Source organism: Vigna unguiculata, chromosome 11, assembly GCF_004118075.2.
Source record: "Vigna unguiculata cultivar IT97K-499-35 chromosome 11, ASM411807v1, whole genome shotgun sequence".
Lineage (NCBI taxonomy): Eukaryota > Viridiplantae > Streptophyta > Magnoliopsida > Fabales > Fabaceae > Vigna > Vigna unguiculata.
In genome coordinates, this window is record NC_040289.1 from 6,109,147 (window position 1) to 6,123,216 (window position 14,070).

The following is a 14,070-nucleotide window of genomic DNA, read 5'->3' on the forward strand; positions in this document are numbered from 1 at the left end:
TCTTCTTCTTTTTTTTAGTTCGAAGAAATCCATTAGAAAAAGAGAAAGATTAAAATCGACACATTGATTCCTTTTTTGCTTATATAATTTTTGATGAACTGTATGCATCAAAAGGTGCATGTACGACTTTTAAGGAAAAAATGGAATCCTAATCAATCGACTTTATCGAGAAAGATTACTTTTTTTAGGTCAAGATGTTGATAGTGAAATATCGAATCAACTTATTAGTATTATGATATATCTGAGCATAGAGAAAGAGAATAAAGAATTGTCTATGTTTATAAACTCTCTGGGGGGTGGGTAATACCTGGAATAGCTATTTATGATACTATGCAATTTATACAACCAGATGTACAGACAGTATGTCTGGGATTAGCTGCTTCAATGGGATCCTTTCTTTTGGCAGGAGGCACAATTACCAAACGTCTTGCATTTCCTCACGCTTGGCGCCAATGATTCTTTTCTTTGAGAATATATAGAATAGATATCTATCTATATATACTATACCTTCGCCATAAAAACCAAAGTAATAATAGCATGGTATTTTGAATTCCATATGCAATTTTTTTGAATCATTTAATTATATATAGAAAGAGTAGTATGAAAAAGAGGGTATTTTCAATTTTATCTTATCTATAAGAAACCTAGTTTCATTTTAGTAGTGTCGCATACTTTTTTGTTTTTTTTCATACCAGAAAGCTTGTAACAATTTTTATTTGAATCAGAAGAAAACTTAATATATGAAAAAAAAAGAAACTTTTGGATTGTTGAATACCAAAATGATATAAAAAACAACGGAACCATCGTAGTATTTAAAAATAGATTCAAAAAGAAAGTTGGTTATTCTATTGTTTATCATTTAAGGATCCGGATCCAAAAGACCTAGTAGATTTTGTACTTCTTTTTTCTTTGATAGAAAAAAAGAAATTTGTAAATGTAGAAACAAAATTCATCAAAGAAAATACTCTACTCTATCCATAGAGGAAAAAATGAATTGTATAGGTACAAAAGCCGTATGCATCAATACGCAAAAAATGCTTGTACGGTTATTGAATATACTTTTTGCCCTTTATCTTATTTGTCTTTGTCCCTTTTCTGTTACCTTTATTTTGGGAATAAAGACAATCTTTAGCAATCTACCAATATAGTAAAAAGAATTCTAAAAAGATTTATCAAGATAAGGGAAATACTACTTAAGTGATATAATCAGGGTAATGATCCACCAACCTGCTAGTTCTTTTTATGAGGCACAAGCGAGAGAATTTGTCCTGGAAGCGGAAGAGCTACTGAAAATGCGTGAAACTATCACAAGGGTTTATGTACAAAGAACGGGCAAACCTTTATGGGTTATATCGGAAGACATGGAAAGGGATGTTTTTATGTCAGCAGCAGAAGCCCAAGCTCATGGAATTGTAGATCTTGTAGCAGTTGAATAAAAAATTGGTGGCAAAGGTTATTCTAATTAAATACAGGATTGGAAATTTAATTTTTGACTCTATCTTACTTTACATTTTAAAATAAAATCTCTAAGAGTTAATCTATTAATATAGTATATATAATTAATATAGGCTATAAATAAGGAATATAGAATATATAAATAAGGAATATACAATATAAGTAATTCACGATTAGGATAGATCTAAACATGCTCATTATACAAAAATATAGATATATATAGTACGACTTACCATGCTCTGTAGGATTGGAAAGTACCTGAAATTCCTAGAGGCATACCATCCGACAAGCTTCCTTGACCAATAGGATAGATCAAGAAAACAGCAGTACCTGCTGCAACAGGAGCTGAATATGCAACAGCAATCCAAGGACACATACCCAGACGAAAACTAAGTTCCCACTCACGACCCATGTAGCAAGCTACACCAAGTAAGATGTGGAGAACAATTAGTTCATAAGGACCGCCGTTGTATAACCACTCATCAACAGAAGCTGCTTCCCAGATCGGATAAAAATGCAAACCTATAGCCGCAGAAGTAGGAATAATCGCACCAGAAATGATATTGTTTCCATAAAGTAGAGATCCAGAAATAGGCTCACGAATACCATCAATATCTACTGGAAGGGCAGCGATAAAAGCGATAATAAATACAAAAGTTGCAGTCAATAAAGTAGGAATCATCAAAACACCAAACCATCCAATGTAAAGACGATTTTCGGTGCTGGTTATCCAATTACAGAAGCGACCCCATAGGCTTTCGCTCTCGCGTCTCTCTAAAATTGCAGTCATGGTAAAATCTTGGTTCATTTAATCATTAGGGACTCCCAAGCACAAAAATTCTCTATAATGCGAGAATTTGAGGACTTGTTATTCAACAGTATAACATGACTTATATACCAGTGTCAACCAATACTAATATCCATAGTATGTTCTTATTCATTAGTATGTTCTTATTCATTTCGGTTTATCCGAATTTACCTTGTTTATCCCATTTCATTGATTCATAAAAAAAGTTTATTTTCTATATATCATTCTATTTATAGAAATAGAGAATAGAAATATAGATATAATACAACATCGATCTACAAAAATGAGTTGCCCGGGACTTGAACCCGGAACTAGTCGGATGAAGTAGATAATTTATTCTTGAATAAAATTCAACAATAGAATAAAACAAGAAAAAATCCCTCCCCAAGCCGTGTTTGCAGTTTTCATTGCACACGGCTTTCCCTATGTATACATCTAAACCTTAATTACTTGCCTAGCAAAAGACTCTAAGAAAGTGAAATATAATATTTAATTCATTAACCCCGAATCTTGACTCTGACTACATGAGCATTTCAAAATCCTATATATAGATATAGAAGACTAAAAAAAATGATTTTTTTATCCTCATTGAATAAAAAGAAGGAAGTTCGTTTTATCAATTTACACCTATTTAAAAAATAACATAACCTATTTTCAATTATAAATAATTGACGAAATCCTTTCTTAAAAGAATATCCAAATACCAAATACGACCTCTATAAAACCTACGCAAAGTAAAAGAAGTTCTTGGAAAAATCAAAGAAAAAAGATCTTCTTCTGTAAAAAATTCTTCCAATAATTTTTCTGAACTTAATTTTTTCAAATAAATGCACACAATACTTTTATGCTTACGAGCCAAAGTTTTTATACAAGAAAACCAAAGTATATATTTTATTTGATAGAAACTCTTTTTTTTGCAGATCCATTGTAATAATGAGAAAAATTTTTGCATATGCACAAAAACCGGTCAATAATATCAAAATCAGATAAATTGGCCCAAACCGGCTTACTAATAGGATGACCCATTACATTACAAAATTTTGTTTTAGCCAATGATCTCATTAGAGGAATAATGGGAATTATTGTATCAAGTTTTTTGATAACAATTTTAATAAGAAATGAATTTTGCAACATTTGACTTCGTACTACTGAAAGATTTAGTGGAATACTTAAAAAATAGCCTAAAAAGTGAAATGAATACTGAGATAATTCGTTTATATAGATCGTTTATAGTCCAGCCCAAATATCAAAATGACATTGCCATAAATATATAAAATAGTATTTCCATTTATTTATCAAAAAAGGAGTATTCTTTAAAACCAGAATTGATTTTCCTTGATATCTAACATAATGGATGAAAGTATCCTTAAAGAAGAAGAAAGTATATGAACAATTCTTAGTAGATACTTCTACAAGATGTTTTATTTTTTAATAGAAAAAAATTCGCTAAAAAAAACGCGAAAATGTTTTAACTGTAACTGAGAGGATTTGTTACGTAGAAAAAGAAAGATAGATTATATAGGAACAAGAAAATTCTTCGATTCCTTTTTGAAAAAAAAGTAAAAATCCATTTTTTTGGAGGAAAAAGACTATTCCAATTATAATAGTAATAAAAAAACAACCTTATTAAATGAAAGAAAGAGACATCTTTTATCGAATATCGATCCAAGATTTCCATATGGATAGGATAGGGTATTCGTATATCTGACTTATGATTTAAATATATCAGTTGATCTTCGAAAAAGGGAAAGATCGAATGAATTGATTGAAAATTTTTATAAGATTTTACGATTTCTAATCCCCTTAAGGAAAAGCTAAATAATTGTAGAGAAAATAGAATCTCCACGACGATACCAAAACCTTCTAATATTATTTGAGAAAAAAAATGATAATTATAACCCACAAAAGTACTTTTTTTAGAATCATTAACAAAAAGAATGAAATGAGTCTGTTGATACATTCGAGTACTTAAACGTTTTACAATTAGTAAACTAAATTTATTGTTATAATCGACATTTTCTATAAAAAAGGACTCATGAGCATAAGCTAGTCCATAAATAGATTCCCGAAAAAAAAGTGGGTATAGGATGTCCTGGTATCGAGATCTACGGAGTTCTAAATATGCTTGATATTGCTCCATTAAAAAAGTCTATTTGGTCAAACAAAGAATCAGAGATTCATTGGATTATCAAATGATACATAGTGCGATATGGTCAAAACAGAAAATTATAGGTATAAATATATACCTAGAGAAGTAAAACCCATTAACGGACTCTCTCTAATCGATTTTTTGCCTAATTTTTGTTCTAGGATAACGAGCTAATTAAGAATCCTTTATTTTTTTTTACCTAATCGCTCTTTTGATTTTGGAAAAAATATCTTTATCAATATACTCTTTCTTTTACACATTTATCGCTACCCCAAAATACCAAAAGATAATGGAAAATAGCTATATAGTTAGGACTCATAACAAAAATAAACCATTCACCAGAAAAGCTTTTCCCACATCAAGCACTAACCTATTTTTAACGTACAATTAGATGGGGTAATGATCCAAATAAAAAATAAATGAAAGCTCGATGCTTTTTGTTTCCCTATTAGAATTAGAACCACCAAGTTCTATCCCTTTATTAATCAAACCCAACGAAATTTTTTTTGTTACGAGCCAAAAATTCAAACAAAAATTTGAGCTGGATCCTAAAAGAATGAAATATTTTTAGAATTCTTCATTGATACGACATGCTACTTTTTCCAGTCATTCCTTTCTGGATCAGTCATGGTTTTACAAGCTCTACCGATAGTATCGACGAACCCATTGCTTCATAGAAATGCATAAAAAATAGAGTCGCTCTTAAAAGCCGAGTACTCTACCATTGAGTTAGCAACCCCATTACAATTTAAAAAATAAGGTGGATATTTATACCCAATCACAATCAAAAAAATAAAATTACAAAATTGAATTGTCTAAAAAACTAAAAAAAGATATTCCACCTATTTAAATATTATGTTCTTGAAATACTATGTTATAGTTATCCATTATTATTATATATATATATATAAGACTATATATATATTGGTATATATAGATCTAATATTTTCGTATATATATTCGTGTTTACCTTTCAATTCACTTACTTATTCATTAACAAAGTTTTTCTTATTTGTCTCGCAGAAAGAAAACTAATGAACCTACCATTTGATGAAGTAATAACGCCTATTTAACGTAAGTAAGGTGATCAATTTATTCACGATCGGATTATATTTATTTGATACAGTGTTGTCAATATTAGTATTGAAAAAAAAATACAATCGAATTAATAAGAATGAAAATCTTATTAATTCGATTATTAGTATTATGTTAGAATTACTTATAAGAAAAATTATTTAAATATAAATATATATATATATATATATATATATATATCTTTTTTTATTCGAAAATGATATTCTAAACTAAAAAAACGTATAAAATTATAGAAATATAGAAATCAATAGGAAAATACAAATTGAATATAGAAATGGAACAACTTCCCTATTATATGAAATTCACATCGAAAAAGGCAATAGCCACTTTCCCTTATAAATTGTAATCACTTTTTTCGTAAAATATCGTCTACTTACTATGCTTCTATTCCAATACGAAAGATAGAAATCTGTTTAATAATTAAGTATCTTTGTATTCGGCTCAATCCTTCTTTTAGGAAAATATTGTGCCGAGTTTAATTGTAATTAATACAAAGTATCCATTGCTTCGAATTCAAATAGTATCCATTGCTTCGAATTCAAATTTGATCTCCTTCCATACTTCGCAAGCAGCAGCTAATTCAGGACTCCATTTGCTAGCCTCACGGATAATTTCATTACCTTCACGAGCAAGATCACGTCCTTCATTTCGAGCCTTCACACAGGCTTCAAGAGCTACTCGATTAGCTACAGCACCTGGTGCATTTCCCCAAGGGTGTCCTAAAGTTCCTCTGCCAAATTGAAGTACGGAATCATCTCCAAAGATTTCAGTCAGAGCAGGCATATGCCAAACGTGAATACCTCCCGAAGCAACAGGCAGAACACCTGGTAGAGAAACCCAATCCTGAGTGAAATAAATACCACGACTTCGATCTTTTTCAACAAAATCATCACGCAGTAAGTCAACAAAACCTAAAGTGATATCTCTTTCCACTTCAAGTTTACCTACTACGGTACCGGAGTGAACATGATCTCCACCAGACAAACGTAATGCTTTAGCTAATACACGAAAGTGCATACCATGATTCTTTTGTCTGTCGATAACTGCATGCATTGCATGATGTATATGAAGAAGTAGACCATTATCTCGGCAATAATGAGCCAAACTAGTATTTGCAGTGAATCCCCCTGTTAAATAATCATGCATTACGATAGGAACGCCTAATTCTCTGGCAAATACAGCTCTTTTCATCATTTCTTCGCATGTACCCGCAGTTGCATTCAAGTAATGCCCTTTGATTTCACCTGTTTCAGCCTGTGATTTAAAAATCGCTTCAGCACAAAATAAGAAACGGTCTCTCCAATGCATAAATGGTTGGGAATTCACATTTTCATCATCTTTGGTAAAATCAAGTCCCCCACGAAGACATTCATAAACAGCTCTACCATAATTCTTAGCGGATAACCCCAATTTAGGTTTAATAGTACATCCTAATAGGGGACGACCGTACTTGTTCAATTTATCTCTCTCAACTTGGATGCCGTGAGACGGACCTTGGAAAGTTTTAATATAAGCGGTTGGGATTCGCAAATCCTCCAAATGTAGAGCACGTAGTGCCTTGAACCCAAATACATTACCGACAATAGAAGTAAACATGTTAGTAACAGAACCTTCTTCAAAAAGGTCTAAAGGATAACCTACGTAAGCAATATATTGATTTGCTTCCCCAGCAACAGGTTCGATGTGATAGCATCGTCCTTTGTAACGATCAAGACTGGTAAGCCCATCGGTCCACACAGTTGTCCATGTACCAGTAGAAGATTCGGCGGCTACCGCAGCACCTGCTTCTTCAGGTAGAACTCCAGGTTGAGGAGTTACTCGAAATGCTGCCAAGATATCAGTATCTTTGGTTTCATACTCAGGAGTATAATAATTCAATTTATAATCTTTAACACCAGCTTTGAACCCAACACTTGCTTTAGTCTCTGTTTGTGGTGACATAAATCCCTCCCTACAACTCTTGAATTAAGAATTCTTGAAACAATAAGGTCTACTCGATATGACTTAGGAGTTAATGAAATCTTTTACAAAAATCAACTACTATTATCAATTAATCCCAAAGGTTCGTTATGTTATTATTAAATTAAACGATGGTATTTGATTTGTCAAATACATCATTATTGTATACTCTTTTCTATGTATGGCACAACCCAATCTTTTTTTTCAATTTGATCTTATTTTTGAATTTTGAAATCGAAAGATCTAATCTAAATAATAATAATAATTTATTCTTAATCTTGACAGTGATATATGTTGTCTATGTAAATCCTAGATGTAAAAATAGGCAGCTTTCTCCCCGGAAAATAAAAAAAGAGGTCAAAAAATAGGGAAACAGAGGGTAAGTCTAAAAAATTGTCTACTGAGGAAATAAGAAAGCCAATGATAAAAAAAATGAATTCTAAATTAAGGTACATGTTCGAATTCCATACAGAATATAGATGATATTTTCTAGAATGATAGAAAAAAAGAAAAGACTTTCGAAAGATTTTATCCAATTGAAATTTTCAAAATAACTGCAGTAAGCTTAAGAATTCAATAATTGAATTTGAATAAGTAAGTAAACAGTTAAAGAGGATTGATGGAATAGTACCAAAAAAATGGAGTACTAACTCCCATTTCTTATTTCTTTTTGAATTAATCGATCAACTTGCTTTCTTATCGAACATTTCTTTTTGATTTAAAAACTTTTTCGGAAAAAAAATTGGCTTTTGATATGCGAATAAATCCTCCTACTTCCGGTCCTGAAGTTTCTTCGATTGAAAAAAAAAATCTGGGACATATTGACCAAATAATTGGTCTGGTACTAGATGTAGCCTTTCCCCTGGGGAAGATGCCTAATATTTACAATGCTCTGGTAGTTAAGGGTCGAGATACTGTTGGTCAACAAATTAATGTGACTTGTGAAGTACAACAATTATTAGGAAATAATCGAGTTAGGGCTGTAGCTATGAGTGCTACAAATGGTCTAATGAGAGGAATGGAAGTTATTGACACAAGAACTCCCCTAAGTGTTCCAGTAGGCGGAGCAACTCTAGGACGAATTTTCAACGTGCTTGGAGAGCCGATTGATAATTTAGGTCACCAGAATATCGAACCGTGAATGAAGAAAGGCATGAGATAAAAGCAAACATATTGGCTACTCATTGTGAGGCCCTAATTCTCGACTGGAGGGGACACCAAAAGCCTCTGCCCTTCCATCCCTTGGATAGATAGAGAGAAGGGGCAGAGTTTTGGGTTTTTTCATGTTGTCAAAGAGTTGAACAATGAAAATGGATGACTAGTGCCTGATCGAATTGATCGGATCATGTAGGAACAAGGTTCAAGTCTAACGGTCTGTTAGGATGCCTCAGCTGCATACATCACTGCACTTCCACTTGACACCTATCATTAATTAGAAACGGCTCGTACATGAGAGGGGTCAGGCACGTACTTCCTGAGTTGTGAGACGTGGAACACAAAGTGAAGGTTGGCCAACTGAGGAGGCAGGGCGACCTCATAAGCCACTGATCCAATCTTCCTCGAGATCTGGTATGGTCCAATGAACTTAGGAGATAGTTTTCTCGAGCGGATGGCTCTCCCTACGCTAGTAGTCGGGGTAATTCTCAAGAAAACATGATCTCCAGCTGCAAACTCCAGAGGTCTCCTCCTCTGATCAGCATAGGATTTCTGTCTGCTCTGAGAGGCCTTCATTCTTTCTTGTATTAGTTTAACCTTCTCAATAGTCTGCCTTAACAATTCTGGACCCACTACTACCGACTCCCCATCTTAGAACCAGCACAAAGGGGTTCTGCACTTCCTGCCATAGAGAGCCTCATAAGGTGCCATGCCAATACTTGCATGGAAGCTGTTATTATAGGTGAATTCAACCAAAGGCAAGACGTCATCCCAGGCGCCCAGATGATGTAGTACACAAGTCCACAAAAGGTCTTCGAGAGACTGGATCATCCTCTCGGACTGGCCGTCTGTCTAGGGGTGATAGGCTGAGCTTATAGCCAATCTGCTGCCCAAGGCACTCTGCAAGGTCTGCCAGAAGCGGGAGGTGAACCGTGGGTCTCGATCCGAGACTATGCTAGATGGTACTCCATGTAATCTCACTATCTCGTTGATATATAGTTGGGTCAGCTTTGCCATGGACATCCTCAGATTTATAGCTAGAAAGTGGGCGCTCTTAGTCAGGCGGTCCACTATAACCCAGATGGCATCGTGATTCTTCACAGTCCGAGGCAAGTGGGTAACAAAATCCATGGAAATGTTATCCCACTTCCACTCTGGTATTTTCAGCTGTTGCAACATTCCCCCAGGTGTCTGGTACTCTGCTTTGGCCTTCTGACAGGTCAAGCAGGACGACACAAAATGAGCAACATCTTGCTTCATGCCCGACCACCAAAAAGACTCTTTCAAATCATGGTACATTTTGGTCATGCCTGGGTGCATATTAAAGCGGCTTTTATGGCCTTCTTCAAGAATCATACCCTTCACCTCTAAGTCTTCAGGTATGCAGACTCTGCCTCTAAACCTCAACACCCCGTCAACTCCTACTGTGAAGTCCTTGGCCTTTTCGATGCCAAGTAGTCTCACGGTCTTTTGTAGCTTAGGGTCAGATAATTGCCTCTCCTTTATCAGAACAAGGAAATCGTTAGACACAGTTAGATGATTGCATCTAATGACTCCCTCCCCTAGGACTATCTGTATATGCATATCCCTGAACTGTTCCACTAAGCCCATCTCCTTAACCATCATATGAGCTGCATGAACTGTTTTTCTGCTCAAAGCATCAGCCACCACATTTGCCTTCCCCGGGTGGTATAGTAACTCAAAGTCAAAGTCTTTAAGAAACTCCATCCATCGTCTCTGCCTCATGTTTAACTCTTTCTGGTCAAACAGGTATCTCAGGCTCTTGTGGTCGCTGAAAACCTGGAACTGTGCGCCATACAGATAATGTCTCCAGATTTTTAAGGCAAAAACTACTGCAGCCAACTCCAAATCATGAGTGGGATAGTTCTTCTCATGATTCTTTAACTATCTCGAGGCATAGGCAACCACCCTCCTGCTTTGCATCAAAACGCATCCTAACCCCTGATGGGAAGCATCGCAAAACACTTCAAATGGTTTACTAGCATCTAGAATCACTAACACAGGTGCACTAGTCAATTTTTTCTTCAATTCAAGGAAGTTTTCCTCACAACGGTCAGTCCAAGCGAAAGGCTGATCTTTCCTAGTCAGTTGTGTCAAAGGTGCTACCATTTTGGAAAATCCCTCAATGAATCTTCTGTAGTAGCCCACTAGCCCCACAAAGCTTCTTATTTCTGTCACTGACTTAGGACGCTCCCACTTTAATACCGCTTCCACCTTGGATGGATCTACAGATATGCCCTGAGCTGATATCATATGCCCCAAGAATTGAACTGTAGACATCCAAAACTCACACTTTGACAGTTTCGCATACAACTGTTTTTCTCTCAAGATGCTCAAAACTGTTCTCAAGTGTTCAACATGTTCCTCATAACTCCGAGAGTATATCAAGATGTCGTCAATAAAAACCACCACAAACTTGTCTAAGAATGGTCTGAAGATTTTGTTCATGTAGTCCATGAACATGGCAGGGGCATTAGTCACTTCGAAAGGCATTACTACGTACTCGTAATGCCTGTACCTGGACCTGAAAGCGGTTTTCTGAATATCATCTGGCTTGACCCGAATTTGATGGTATCCCAATCTTAGATCGATCTTAGAAAACATTGTGGCTCCATGTAATTGATCCATCAAGTCATCTATTCTCGGTAGATGGTACTTATTCTTGATGGTTAACTTATTTAGCTGCTTGTAGTCCACACATAGCCTAGAACTGTCGTCTTTCTTCTTAACTAGCAACACTGGCGCTCCCCAAGGTGACACACTCGGTCTAATAAACTGTTTCTCAAGCAGCCCTTCGATTTGTTTCTTCAACTCCTCAAGCTTAGTTGGAGCCATTCTATAGGGTGCCATTGATACTGGCCCTGCTCCTGGCACAAGATCAATAGAGAACTCTATTTCTCTAGGAGGGGGTAAACCAGGCACATCTTCAGGGAACACGTCTGGGAAGTCCCTCACTACAAGTGTCGCAACACTCCCACTTCCCTCCTCAACGGACAAGTGAGTCAGAATTAAGAAACATTGAGATCCTTCCTTGATTGCCTGGTCCACCTGTTGCGAGGATATCAACTGATCTTCATCTTCCAAGCTAGGAAACACCACCCTCTTCTCGTTGCAATCAATAAGAATATGATTAGTGGACAACCAATCCATCCCTAAGATTACATCTAGCCCTTCCAGGGGTAAACAAATAAGGTTCACTCTGTATTTGCGCCCCTCAACCTCTATCAAACACCTCGCGCACAAGGTCGAGGTCCTGACTTTCCCAGAAGCAAGCGTGGATACCACCAGGTCAAACTGGAGCTCCCTCACTGGAAGACCCAACTCAAGCACTTTAAACTCCGACACGAAGGAGTGCGTAGCTCCCGAATCATACAGAACGCATAAACTCCTACCAGCAATCATACATGATCCAATGATGAGGTTACCTGATCTGACCGCCTCTGTACTCGTCATAGCATATACCCGACCGGCTGCCTGAGGTCTCACACCTCCCCTGGACTGCTGCGGCTGAGACTGTGATGAAGGTCTCGACAATGCATTCCTGTTGGTAGGACAATCCCTGATGAAATGACCTTCCTTGCCACACCCGTGACACGTCCTCCTGCTAGAGATCCGAGGGCAAGCATTCTTCATATGGGGTCCTCCACAAAGAAAGCATTGTGCCCTATGAGGCTGAAACTACTGAGGCTGGTGAGTAGGCCTCCTAGGCCCCTGAGGCTGAGGCCTGGAGTATGGTTTCCCCCTGTCCTCATGTCTGCTCATGGACACTGATGATCCTCCCACCTTCGGTTGGGGTCGTTGTTGTGCTTCAACCTCAGCCTTAAGCTTCTCCATCACTCGTGCCTTCTCCACCAAGGCCGGAAATTCTTTAATCGAGAGTGGGGCCACCATGAGCTTGAGATCTCCCCTCAACCCATTTTCAAACTTTCTGCACTGCCAGTCTTCAACCATCTTCAAGGTATGAAATCTGCCTAGATGTTTAAATTTCTCAGCATATTCAGATACCAACATGTCCCCTTGCATCAGTTGTAGGAACTCAACCTCCTTGGCATACCTCACACTATCGGGGAAATATTCAGCATAGAATTTCTTCTTAAACAGCTCCCAAGAGATGGGGTCCTAACTATCCTCCAACATCATCTTCATGCTAGACCACCAATAAACGGCTTCTCCAGCAAGAAGGTACTCAGTATACGCCAATCTGTTTTCTGCAGGACACCGCTTGGCATCATAAATCCGTTCCATGTCCCGCATCCACTGGTCGGCTCCATCCGGGCTAGTCTTGCCATCGAAGCGGGATGGATGATGCTGTAAGAAATCCTCCAAACTCCATTCCTGCATCTGGGGTGGTGGAGCTTGAGACGAACCGGCTGCCAAACGGTTTTCCCCCAATTGGTGTAAGGCCTCTAAGTGTCTCTGTTGAGTTGCCTCAGCTGCTAGCCTAGCAGACTCCATTTGTTGCAAGGCTAGATTCTGCTGATTCATCATATTGGCGTTTTGTTGTTGCATGGCTGCAATCATTGCCTCAATCGCTCCCACCAAGTGAGGATTATCTGGGTTTGGAATAGGAGGAGGAGGAGGTCTAGGTGCCTGATAGAAGTCGTACCCCACCAAATTAAAACATATTAAATGCAGTATATGAAAGTGAACCAAGTCGTCTCCCAACGAACAATATTTTCATTCAAAGCGAAATTTCCAGATGAACATAACAATAACACAAGGGGGGGTTGGCAGATTTATGGATGCAACGCACAATTGAAAACTTCAATGCAGATGTGTAAAATTAATGTAGAAACAGTGTTGATTCTTTGCTTCAAATGAACATCCACCAATCATGGATTACAACTCAAAATTGTTATATTAACTCTAATGAGACCCGAATTAATTACTAAGTGCAAATGAACTCGAACTCAAGTGCAATTAAGCAAAGCACACAACCATGAATCTGCTACAGTTCACTAAGCATGAACACATAATGATTCCACTCTGCAAATTAAGCAAAAAACAGAACGGTTTCTTCATTTAAACCCATCGCAAATTCAAAATTGAGAGATTAACATAATTCCACCGAACAAAACACTAATCTCAAGGTTTCAATCCATTCTCTGCAAAGAATCAACACGCAAATTTAGTTCCTCATGGAATCCGAATACGGCTTAAACATAAATTTTGATTCAACCATCCAAATGAGTGCAAATTGATGCAGAAAACCTAAATTGGTGCAGGAATCGAAAATGAGCAAGGAAAGAAAGGGGCAACAACGAAAACAGCAACAAAAAAATGAGAATACTTCAATATAAATGTTACCCAAACGGTAGAAAATGTTAATACAACTTCAATGTGCTGTCCAAGGCTCATAAAACGTGAAAAACCAATGGAAAACGTGAAAAATTCGCTTGTGCTACCACGGGACACCTTCCAAAGCTTA